Source organism: Girardinichthys multiradiatus, chromosome 1 (assembly GCF_021462225.1).
Source record: "Girardinichthys multiradiatus isolate DD_20200921_A chromosome 1, DD_fGirMul_XY1, whole genome shotgun sequence".
Lineage (NCBI taxonomy): Eukaryota > Metazoa > Chordata > Actinopteri > Cyprinodontiformes > Goodeidae > Girardinichthys > Girardinichthys multiradiatus.
The window spans coordinates 13,493,729-13,505,905 of record NC_061794.1 but is presented as its reverse complement, the minus strand read 5'-3'; the positions used below and the strand labels follow the sequence as shown (position 1 = coordinate 13,505,905).

General features: G+C 34.0%; 1 long non-coding RNA gene across 1 annotated transcript; it reads left to right on the top strand.

The window, feature by feature from the left end:
• Nucleotides 1-5,743: 5,743 nt before the first annotated feature.
• Nucleotides 5,744-7,775, top strand: LOC124873568. The gene is made up of 2 exons (XR_007039577.1): nt 5,744-5,882; nt 7,548-7,775. It is a non-coding gene; the product is annotated as an uncharacterized LOC124873568 (long non-coding RNA).
• The last annotated feature ends 4,402 nt before the right edge of the window (nt 7,776-12,177 follow it).

Below are 12,177 nucleotides of genomic sequence, written 5' to 3'. Positions count from 1 at the left end.
GGTGTTAAATGGCGGTTGGCAAGAATCTGTAGGTGTGCATTACCTCCACCACTGGTATGGAGTGTGGTTCATCGTGGGTTGATGTCTTTCTTATATAACAAAATTCTATTAAATAATTTTGTTGTTTTTAGGAATCTTAAATAATTTGTATATTTTTGCTCCCTATGTTCTTTTGTAATGAATCTATTATACTAAACTTTTCTTTAATCCTTTCAAATTCTCTCTTCATACCTCTTCTTTCCAGTTCATGTTTCTGACACTAAAAACATGTTCAATTGTTTAATCCATCCCACAGTGGTCACATTGTCTTGTATTATGTTTAAGTATTTTAAACAGTGTATAATTAAGTCCGGTATATTCTAATCTTAGTCTTGTTATTACCCTTTCCTCCTTCCTGCTCCTTCTTCCAGTTCTTTTTTCACAATCTGCCTTTTTGATCCTATAAAACCATCTTCCTTTTCTTTGTCCATCCCACCTTTTCTGCCATTCTTCCTTCAATTTTTGTTTGATGATGCTCTTTGCTTCTGATTTACTTAAATGTACTGTAAAATTGATATGATTTTGTGTTCCCTTTTTAGCCATCTTATCTGCCATCTCATTTCCTTTAACCCCAGTATGTGCTGGAACCCATAAAAATACTATTGATAAACCCATCATTTGTAGTCTGAATAAAGTATGCTGTATTTCTAGTAGAATGTCTGGCCTGCTGTCTGAATGGTTATGTTTTAAACTCAATAATACTGAGCTTGATTCTGAACAAATTATTGTTTTTAAAGGTCTTATGTCTTCCACCCACTGTACTGCTAAAGGTATTGCTAACATTTCTCCTGTGTATACTGATAAACCATTTGTGATTTGTTTTCCTATTTTTATTTGAAATTCCGGTACTATGAATGCTATTCCTATTTTATCATTTGCTTTCGATGCATCTGTATAAATCTGAAGGTATTGATAATAGTTGTTAACATATTCCTGTACTGTATTCAACTCTAATATGCATTTTCTTTTCTTTTTTTCCATTAATGACATATCTACCTGTGCTTCTGGTAAGATCCAGGGTGGAACAACAGCTAGTGGCAGTATCGGACTTATTACTGTAAAGTCTTAATGCTTGATGTTGTATAATATCTAATTTCTCCAGATGTGTCTTTGCTACTGAATCATATATAATACTTTCATAATCTATATTTGATCTGATCAATTGTGTGTAAATTTGTTTTAAAGCTTCCCTGTCTGCTCCCAGTCACTGACAACCAAACATCTCGTAATATTTAATACTTTCTTACATTTATCTATCATTTTCTGAATATGTATATTCTATAGTATTTTTTCATCAAACCATATTCCTAAAAACTTTATATATTTAACTTGTTCTAATTCTTGATTACATAATTTTAATTTTATTTCCTCTCTTGTTTTTTTCCGTGTAAATACCATAACTTTTGTTTTCTCTACTGAGAACATGAATCCCCATTGAAAAGCTCACTCCTCTATCCTTCTTATCTCCGCCTGTATTTTCTTTCCAGTTATCTTTACATTTTTCCCTCTTTTCCATATGGCTCCATCATCAGCAAAAAGTGAACATCCTATTTCTTTTCCAATTTCTGTAAATACTTCGTTTATCATTATAGTGCACAATATTGGACTTATAATACTACCTTGAGGTATTCCATTTTCTACAGCATATTTTGTTGATATTTCTTAATCTATTCTGACTTGAAGAGTTCTATTTGATAAAAGGTTTTGAATCCAGTTAAACAGTTTCCCAGTAATTTTCATTTTATTTAATTTAATCAGTAATTCTTCAACCCACATCATGTCATAAGCTTTCTCTATGCCAAAAAATACAGCTACTACACTTTCTTTATTAACTTGCACTCTTCTGATTTCATGTTCTAAACATAACGTTGGGTCATTAATATTTCTCCCTTTTCTAAAACCACTTTGCACTTTAGTAATGTACCTGTTGATATTTATTATTAATCATTTTTTCCATTATTTTGCATATATTTGATGTTAAAGCAATGGGTCTATAACTTTCTGGTTTTGTGTTATCTTTTCCTGGTTTAGCTATTGGTACGATGATTGACTCCTTCCAGTTCTGCAGCAGCTCCCACTCTTCCCAGACTTTATTATAAAGCTCTAATATGACGTCTTTGGTTGATTCACTGAGATGTTGTATCATTGGGTAACAAATCTGATCTTTACCAGGTGCCGTATTCTTTATTTTCCTGAGCACAGAGTTCAGTTCTGCTTTTGTAAACGGTTCATTCATTAAGTTATTTGTTCCTTCAGTTCTGTAGTAAATATTTGTATTTCAGTTTTGTGGCTTCACTCCATTTCCTTCCCTCATCACTAATGTTATTTGAACTATGAATCTTATTAAATGTTTTAGCAAGTATTTTAGCTTTTTCTTAATCTTTTATTATAGTTGTGTTTTCTACTTTTAATATTGGATATCCATATTCTTTCTTAATACCATTAATTCTTTTAATTGTTTTCCATATTTTATCAATTTTGTTTCTCTCTCTACCGTACTACAAAGATTCCTCCAATATTCTTTTTGCATTCCTAATAATTTTCCTTACCATTGCTTGTTTTCTTTTATATTCAATGAAGTTCTGAAATACTGGATTTCTTTTAAATGCTTTAAATTCTTTATTTCTCAACTTTATTACTTCTCTACATTCACTTGTCCACAATGGTACCATTCTCTTATCATACCATCTTCCTCCTTTCTTTATTGAATTTTCTGCAGCTTCTATAATTATCTTACAAACACATTCATTTATATTATTTACATCTATTGTCATGTCTATTTTTCCTAGATTCTTTTCACTCAAATATTGAAATTTAATCCAATCTGCCTTATCAAAATTCCATTTATTTATTTTTATATTCTTAATGTTTAATGTTAATCCTGTTCGGATCTTAGTGGGATAATGATCACTAACTATTGTGTTTTTATCAATATCCCACTCACATATACCAGCTAATGAATTTGATACCAAAGTTAAATCAATTGTTGAGTCTGTTCATGTTCTTACATTAATTCTTGTACCCCTTCCATCATTAAGACATACTAATTTTTTGTTTCTATTACTTCTTCTATAACTTATCCATTTTTATCATTACATTTTCCCCATATTGTGCTATTAGCATTAAAGTCCCCCGCACCATATTACTCCAGATAGTCCAACATCTCTTCCATCAACTCCATTGATAATGTTTTACATGGGTTATAAAAATCAATTATCTTACATTTACCTTCTTTTTCTCAAATTTCCACAACTGTATACTCCAAATCTTTACCTTTTCCTAATATTTGATATTGAACTCGTTCCTTTATAAATATTGCACACCCACCTCCATTTCCTTCTGCTCGATCCCTTCTTATACTATCATACCCTTTAATAACAAAATCTAATGTTGGTTTTAACCATGTCTCCTGTAGACAAATCACCTCTGGTTTTTCTTCACGTTTATTAATATATCCTTTCAGTTCCTGCCCATTAGCTATCAGACTTTTTGCATTCCACTATAGTATTCTCATATATTATCAGCTGAGGTTCGTGGTCTCCACTCTGTTTCCAACCTCTCATTGATGTCCTCCCAAGATCCCTCTTTGAAACCCATAAATTTTTCTGCTCCTCTCACAATTATTTTAATTTTTTCAGTTCAATGTTTGGCCTGGTCTGTGCAATTGATGACATAAGCAATGAATAGTATTAGTTTTTCTACCGATAATATGATATTCTCCTCTGTCTGCAGTTTTTGTTGAGGAATTTTTCTCTCTTTTTGTTCCACCTCTCTTATCTTTTGTCCTTTCACACCTTTGACTGCTTCTGCATAACTTGTGTTTTTGCTCATCTTAACATGTTGGATTTCCTTTGCTGTTTTTCTCACCTCACATCCTCCATATGTAACCCTATGTTGACCTCCACAGTTACAACTGTTTTCTTGCACTTCTTTACAGTCTTCTATCTTGTGGTCTTCTCCACACCTCTGCTTCCCTTTGCAAACTGCTGCTACGTGTCCATATCTCTGGCATTTATAACATCTGTGGTGGAGGGATGTATGGTCTTACTTGGAAGCTCAAGAATCCTATTTTATTGTTTTCTGGCAAGATTGTTTCTGCAAATTCAGTCAGCACTGACAGACTTCCTATTCTTTCTCTGTTCACAGGTTTTGATAATCTCTTCAGCGAGTTCACATTTACACCAGTAATGATATATATATACATATAGATAGATAGATAGATAGATAGATAGATAGATAGATAGATAGATAGATAGATAGATAGATAGATAGATAGATAGATAGATAGATAGATAGATAGATAGATAGATAGATAGATAGATAGATAGATAGATAGATAGATAGATAGATAGATAGATAGATAGATAGATAGATAGATAGATAGATAGATAGATAGATAGATAGATAGATAGATAGATAGATAGATAGATAGATAGATAGATAGATAGATAGATAGATAGATAGATAGATAGATAGATAGATAGATAGATAGATAGATAGATAGATAGATAGATAGATAGATAGATAGATAGATAGATAGATAGATAGATAGATAGATAGATAGATAGATAGATAGATAGATAGATAGATAGATAGATAGATAGATAGATAGATAGATAGATAGATAGATAGATAGATAGATAGATAGATAGATAGATAGATAGATAGATAGATAGATAGATAGATAGATAGATAGATAGATAGATAGATAGATAGATAGATAGATAGATAGATAGATAGATAGATAGATAGATAGATAGATAGATAGATAGATAGATAGATAGATAGATAGATAGATAGATAGATAGATAGATAGATAGATAGATAGATAGATAGATAGATAGATAGATAGATAGGTGTGTGTGTGTGTGTGTATGGGTCATAAGTTTATACATTTGTACATTTGAATAATATTGAAAGAATTCAGTGAAGTACATTATATAGAATTATTATACATATATTATGCTTATGGTTGTTATTTGCAAAAGCTACTTAAATCTGACAAACGAGCCTCATCAAAATGCATGTTTTAATTTATTAAATATGACTGTATATATATTGTTTAAAAATGTTTGAGAATGAAAGCACCTAAGATTGCAGCATATTCTTCCATCTACAACCAGAAGTCCATTTGCATTAACTGAATCATTATCATGAGAACACAAGATCAAAGGTGATTTTTTTTTTTCAAAAAAACTGAATAGTTTATATGCTGTGTGAGCTATCATCAGCATATCTTTTGCCATGCTTTGCATTTCTTCATATCTACACAGGATCACTGGAAAAGTTATTATAAGAAGGTTAAGGACGAGTACAAGATATAGCCTGTAGATTTATGACAGGATTGCCTCAGTGAACACATGCACTTTGGCCAAAGTCTTACTCCGAGACAGAGGCAGTGCTTTCTTATTAGGTTGTGGATTCGAAAGGGGACTTTCAAAGCTGGTTGGTGTCAGACACAGGTGAGAAATACACATTTTTAATCTAGTAAAACTGACTGAGTTATTTTTTGCCATCAGTGTTAAAAGTAAGAATCTATTAGAAGCTCCTTTTTTGTAGTCATCAAAGCAATCAGTCAATCAGTAATTTACCTTCACGTAGATATCAATCCTCATTTTAAATCATTAGATACATTGCTACTGGAAACATTTACTTGCATTTAACCTACTATACATTTTCTCTCTCTAGACTGACATTGAGCAGTGAATAACTACACATAACCCCTGATAACAGAAAAAGACATTTCCAATGGAGTCTACTGGGGAAGCCAGCGTGCATTATGACCGCTGGAGTGAGAATAACATCAACATGAATGTGGAAAGTTCTCAGTCTACCACCATGAGGTGAGCTGAAGTGTTGCCACACATGAAGATCAAACTCAGAAGTCAATTTCACATGTAGGGAGTAGTTTTCTCATGCTGTTGAGGAGTAAACCCTTAGGACTATATAAAAGTATTTATTTCTTTTGCTGCTTCTTTACTCATTTTCTGCACAGCCCTGTGTCTTTTTATGGCATGTACATTTAAAAAGTAAGGGAAGTCGACATGTGTAACACTAACTAAACACATTACTTACAGCATGATATCTAAAACTCATGTCTTTGAAAGAAGGAAAAAAAAACAGCAAAGTTATGAGACAGGATCTGGAAGACACATCAGGAATTGGTTGATCACTTACTTGTTCGAAAAGCATTCAGCTAATTGCTCTTCCGTAATATTAATCCCTATGCTTCATTATTCATAAATGTGAAAATTAAATACCTAAAAACATGTAAATAAAATAGCAGCCAGCTACCAGTTGTGTTATCTATTTTATGTCGATGTGCCCCTGGGCGTTAACCTTAAGTTGTCTACCGATCTGTGTATTGGTGTATGAATGTGTGTGTGTTTGTGATTTATTTAATCTGGATGTAGCATGATGCACACCTTCCTTAAAGTTCCTCTCTTGTCTCGTCTATCCACATACCACAAAGTCTTGAGTGTTCATCCAGATGTTTTTATCACAAGTGTGAGATAGGCCTGGGTGTAAATGCTGAAATGGAAGTCAGATTTTCTAAAAATCCAGTTAATCAGTTCATTTAACATAGGGGGGAGGAGTTACTTTTTTTTACATATTACCAAGTTGGTTTAGATAGATTCCTAATAAAGATCATAATAATCCTAAATGACATCCGAATTTGAAAATTGGTTCTTGTATTTACTTTGCTGATCTGATATTAAAAGTTAAAACATTTAAGCAAAAACAGAAAAGGTCTGTAAGGACGTAAAATTCATATTCAGTCAAACTGTGTGACTGTGACTGGTTGCTGGTACAAAACTGTTTAAATTTAAAGTGGGTTGTTCGCCGAGTTCCCTGGTATGTGTTGATACAGCACCTATTTTGAGTTGATGACATTAATAACTTATTCATAGATCTGGGTTCAGTGTATTACACACGCAGACATCGCTCTGTAATAGGTCAGATACTGGACAGATAATCACAAGGCAGTGTGACAGCTTGGCTCAATGACTGTAACAAGTAGAGGGAGAAAACACAAGGTGGTAGCATTTTAAGAAGGCAATTTATTTAACAAACCAAAAAAAATATTCAATATTTCAAATATTCAATAATCAACTGCTCGTAATATTAGAATGCATGAATGTCTATAACTGTATTTGGGACAAAAACCCAGAACCAACCAAAACCAAACATCAGATGGAACCAGGCTTCAACTCCCCACTGAACAGAGGAGCCAGGTAGGAGAGTAGGCAGGAGAAGCCTTTATAGGGCAAGAGCCCACCGGATCACTAATGGCAATTTCCAACCTGAAAAGAAAAACAAAAACAGACAGCAGTCCAAACAGAACGAAGGCTTAAAAATGTTTTAGGAAAAACCTTAAAAATGTTGCCCAAGACCACTTCAACAGATTCAAGTAGATTTGGCTCCTTTGACACAACTCAATATTTAGAAATTCAAAGTTTTTTTCTAACAAACATCTTTGTTAACTTTATGGTTGGTCTAATTCACAGGATCTACAACAGAGTATGTGTTGGAACGACTGGGATTGCGCTACGGGCAGCAGGAGTAGTGTGCGCACTGGTGGTCTTTTACATTATAGGTTATGCGACAGGATACTATGTCCATCGGTGCCCATTGTGAAGGCCCTGTCAAAAAAGAAGATTTCTTGAAATTTTGTGAAATCGACCTCTTGCACATTGATAATGAGAGGAGTGTGTGCAGAATGCAGAATGATGAGATTTCAAAAAAGAAAGAAGAAAATTACCGACAACCTTTTGATTGAAATGTAATCATTACTGTTTGAATTTATGTCTTGGATTTAACATGATGTCTTCTAACACTGTACTTGCATTAAACTTCAATTAAAGCTCGAATAAGAAACTGTTTGTATAATTTTAAGAACAATGGGTTTACATGAGTCCAGCTACAAAAAAATCTTTACGTGGAATCAACAGATGTTGAATTTTGCAATGTGTCCTGTTTATGGTATTCACAAATAACAAAAAACTTCGCACAATTTGAGACCAGCTAACAAAATACATTTCCCAATTTTTTCCTTGATATGTGCCGTTTATGTTATGATACGTTTTCAGCGTTTACTTGGACCATTCCAGTTTGACAGCCAGTTTTAAATCTGGCCATTGTTTGCTCAAGGATGAGAGTTTTGCTTCAGACGTTTAGAGGATTAGATCAGATTTATCTGAAACAACAGATACATTTTCTCAAAGTTCATTGGTTAGAGGTTAGGGTTCAGTCTCAAGCAACATAATCTTCAAATCAGCACAGTAGTGGCATTAATCAGACCCCATTACTCCCATTTTGAATGCATAATAATCATTCCTGTTTAAATAACCATATAAAAGGTTCAACGGCCATAAGTGAGAGTTGATCTTCAAACTAAGGTTTACCACAACCTTTAAAACATGAAGAAAAATAACAAGAAATTCAGATTGTTACCTTTTATATTGATATTATGATTTTTTTTTTACAATAATCATTCTAATAGTTTTGGTGTATGTTTAAACATGCCTAGATTTTCAATATGTGCTTATGAATAAAAAGTGCCAGAGTGTAGACACTCCTTCAGGGACATGCAATTAAACCTTACATAATTTCCCACCTATTGCATTTTAAAATACACTTCACTTCCTCTGGAAAAAATAAACTACATACTTAACATTTAACATTGTTCTGCATTATGCATAAAAAAAGAACATGACATGAAGCACAGAGATAAGCGGGGAGAAATCAGGGGAAAACAAAATCACCAGGTAATGTGATAACATGCATCACAAAAGAAAGAAAATAAGATATAAACCATAAAATAATACCTGACAAAACAGCAGACCAGTTTATCAAAAGCACAGGGAGGTTTAATAGAGAAACCACGGGATAGCTAAAAGAATTGGAGGAGTTCCCTGGAACTGAGGTTGCACAAAAACCTCACTTATTAATAAGGTAGCGCAGTACATTGCAAAAGTGTTTATACATTTTTTTCCCACATTGTCACATTACAATCACAACCTTCAACGTATTTTATTAGCATTTTATATGATAGACCAACACAAAGCAGGAAATAATTGGGAAGTAGAAGGAAATGGATGCACAGTATTCAAAATCTTTCACAGTCAATAGTTTATAGAACCACCTCTTTCTGCAAGTAAAGCAAAAGCCTTTTGGAGTACACAGATCAAGCTTGGTAAGATTTAATGGATGGGTTCTTTAAAGTTAATTACATTTTGAAGTTTTGCCACAGATTCTTAATGGGATTTAGGTCTGGGCTTTGTCAGGGCACATGAATATGCTTTGATTTAAAGCATTCTGTTGTAACTCTGCTCGTATATTTAAAGTTATTTTCCTGCTGGTAACTGAACCTTCGCTCCAGTCCCAGGTCTTTTACAGCCTCTAACAGGTTTTCTTCCACAATTGCACAGGATGTAGCTTTCCATCAACTCTGAACAGCATTACTGCTCCAGCTAAGGAAAAGCTTTTGCACAGAATGATATTGCCATCATTGTGTTTCTGTCTGGGGGTCTTTTAGTTTTCCACCACAAGTAGCATTTTGCATGTACATATGTCAAAAAGTCAATGTGGCTCTCATCTGACCTTGGCACATGGCTTTAAATGTCCACATGACCACATGGGCCATAAAAAGACAAGGTACCTTATATATCAGTTATCTGTTGAGGTCATTTTTTTATTGTTCAGCTCAGATTGCTGAATGGGCAAAATCCATTCAAGGACCATATTTAACCATGTTTCTTATCAAAGAAGTCATCATAATGAAATGGAAGCTGAAAAAGCATCCCTGTAATTTATGACTTCACAGTTCTATAAATAAATAACAGAGCAGAGTGTGCTTTTTAAGCACCACAGAAACATAAGGGAAAGATCCATTTTCTATTTTGGGCTGCATTACCAATTAGCATCGCTAGTTTTCAGTGTCACGTGTAACCTCTTTAATGTGAGTTTTATATAGGGTCTGTTTATATTGTACTTGTGCATCTATAACTTGCAGTGTCATCAGCATGTAAATCAAAGTATTATTGTGTGAATGCTAAAGGCATTCACAGTATAGAGATCCTGTTTCTCTTTATTGTGTGAATGCTGAAGGCATTCACAGTATAGAGATCCTGTTTCTCTTTATTATTATGTATATCTAACACTTTTTTTGGCACCTATCTCCTCCTTCATACTTTGTGCTATTTCAGCCATTCAACTTTTAAAATGTTCAGCTCATTTAGGACATTACGGCTATGACTTTTGGTATTAATACTTTTTATACTTTTTAAAATATTCAGCTTTTTGTGCCGATTTGTGGCCCATTGAAATGAATGAAAAATCATAAAAATTCCGCAAAATTCAGCTAAAACTTTGTGCTTTTTCACAGCTTACTACTTCTGCATACTTTCAGCTAGAAACACCATTCAATTTTTAAAATGTTCACAAGACATTAAGCTATCTTCGAATGATTCAGCTTTTTGATATCTATTACGGTTCTTCTACAATTGCGATTCAAATTGTAGGCAAGATTTTTGACGTTTTTCATTTTATAATGTAATCCTATGGCGGAATTCGTCAGTTGGTAGAGTGTACGCTCTAGGTTTTTGAATAACCTGAGAAAGAACAAACAAACTCTCCTCACTTGCTCAATTTTGACTCTACTGGCACAAATTAGGTATCAAAATGTAGGATGCTCTTTTGCGATTCAGAAAATGTCACCCTCATTAATGTGGGACTAACAGATTTCATGCAAGACGCCCGGGAGCAACGCAAAGTCAACACAGCCTGAATGGAAAACCTATAGGAATTTCAGAAAAAATCAGAGCAAAAAATCCTTAAACTCACATGTTTTTGAATCGCCGCCTCTCCTAAACCGTTCAAGTTAGAGACATGAGCTTTGCACCAATTAATCTTCAGACCTTGCTGGCACAATCAGTGAAGGAATTATTTTGATACATTTTATCATTTTGTCATAAAAAAGGTTTGTTTAGGAGTACCAAAACTGTCCTTCCCAAAATCGCATGAAATTTCAAAATTATCCACTTTTCTACACTGTCACATCTCCTACCCTGATTTATGTGGACACATGAAAATATCCAGGATTGTTCACCCGTCCCTGCTGATACCTACGGTCCAAAAATTATTTGGATACTTTTATCGTTTTCTCGTGAAGTAGGTTTGTTTGAGAGAGAAAAATTCCCCTTCACTCTGGTTAAAAATGGTCAAAATTATCCACTTTTTCACAGGGTCACACCTCCCAGCCAGATTTTTGTAGAAAATTGAGAAGCTCCATGATTGTTCACCAGGGCCTGCTGATTAATACAGTGCATGAATCACATTGATAGCCCTTATAGTTTCCGAGGTATTAGACGTTGTTCAAAAGCATGTTCAGGCATTTTTGTGTTTTTCTCCATTTTTCCCTTTTTTTCACCTAGTGTTGTGCCTTTATTATTATAATTTCAACAAAAATGTGTTAATATTCTTGTTCCCTTGTCCGTTCTGAGAAAAACGGTCCAAGAATGACGTCAATAGCCCTTACAGTTTCCGAGTTATGGGCAGTAGTTCGGGAGCATGTGCCACCATGTTATAAAGCCAGGCCATGATGAGACACAAAGTGAGGTGCTGCGTGAGTGAGAAACAGCAGCTGTTGGGCGCTCATTAATTACCATAGCAACAGAACACAGCTGTCAGTGAACTTTAGTAACCTCTGACAGAGAGTGGCTCTGAGGCTGAGCTCAGGGCAGAAGCTTCCATAAGTGATCACAAGAAGTCAGTCATAGCCGACAACCACATTAGATTTACAAAATAAAACCTACACATAATTTACAAAATAAAAGCCTTTTTTTACACTGAACATCAACCTTCCATATTTACTAATGATTTTTTCTAAAGCTGATAATAGCATAAACAATGATTTCAGACAAGCCAGCAGGTTCTATATGACTAACGGAAATAACCCAGACTTGAAAGCACAACCATGCTAGATTTTCCAAATAAGACAAAAATGCTCTACAAAATAAAAGCCTTTACATTTTAAAATATAGAAAATTGCAGCATTAGGCTTCAGACCAATGTTGGAGCTCATCCAGTGTAGGAAATAGGACCAGATCAGCCCTTTGAAATAAGGATTGCTGAAAT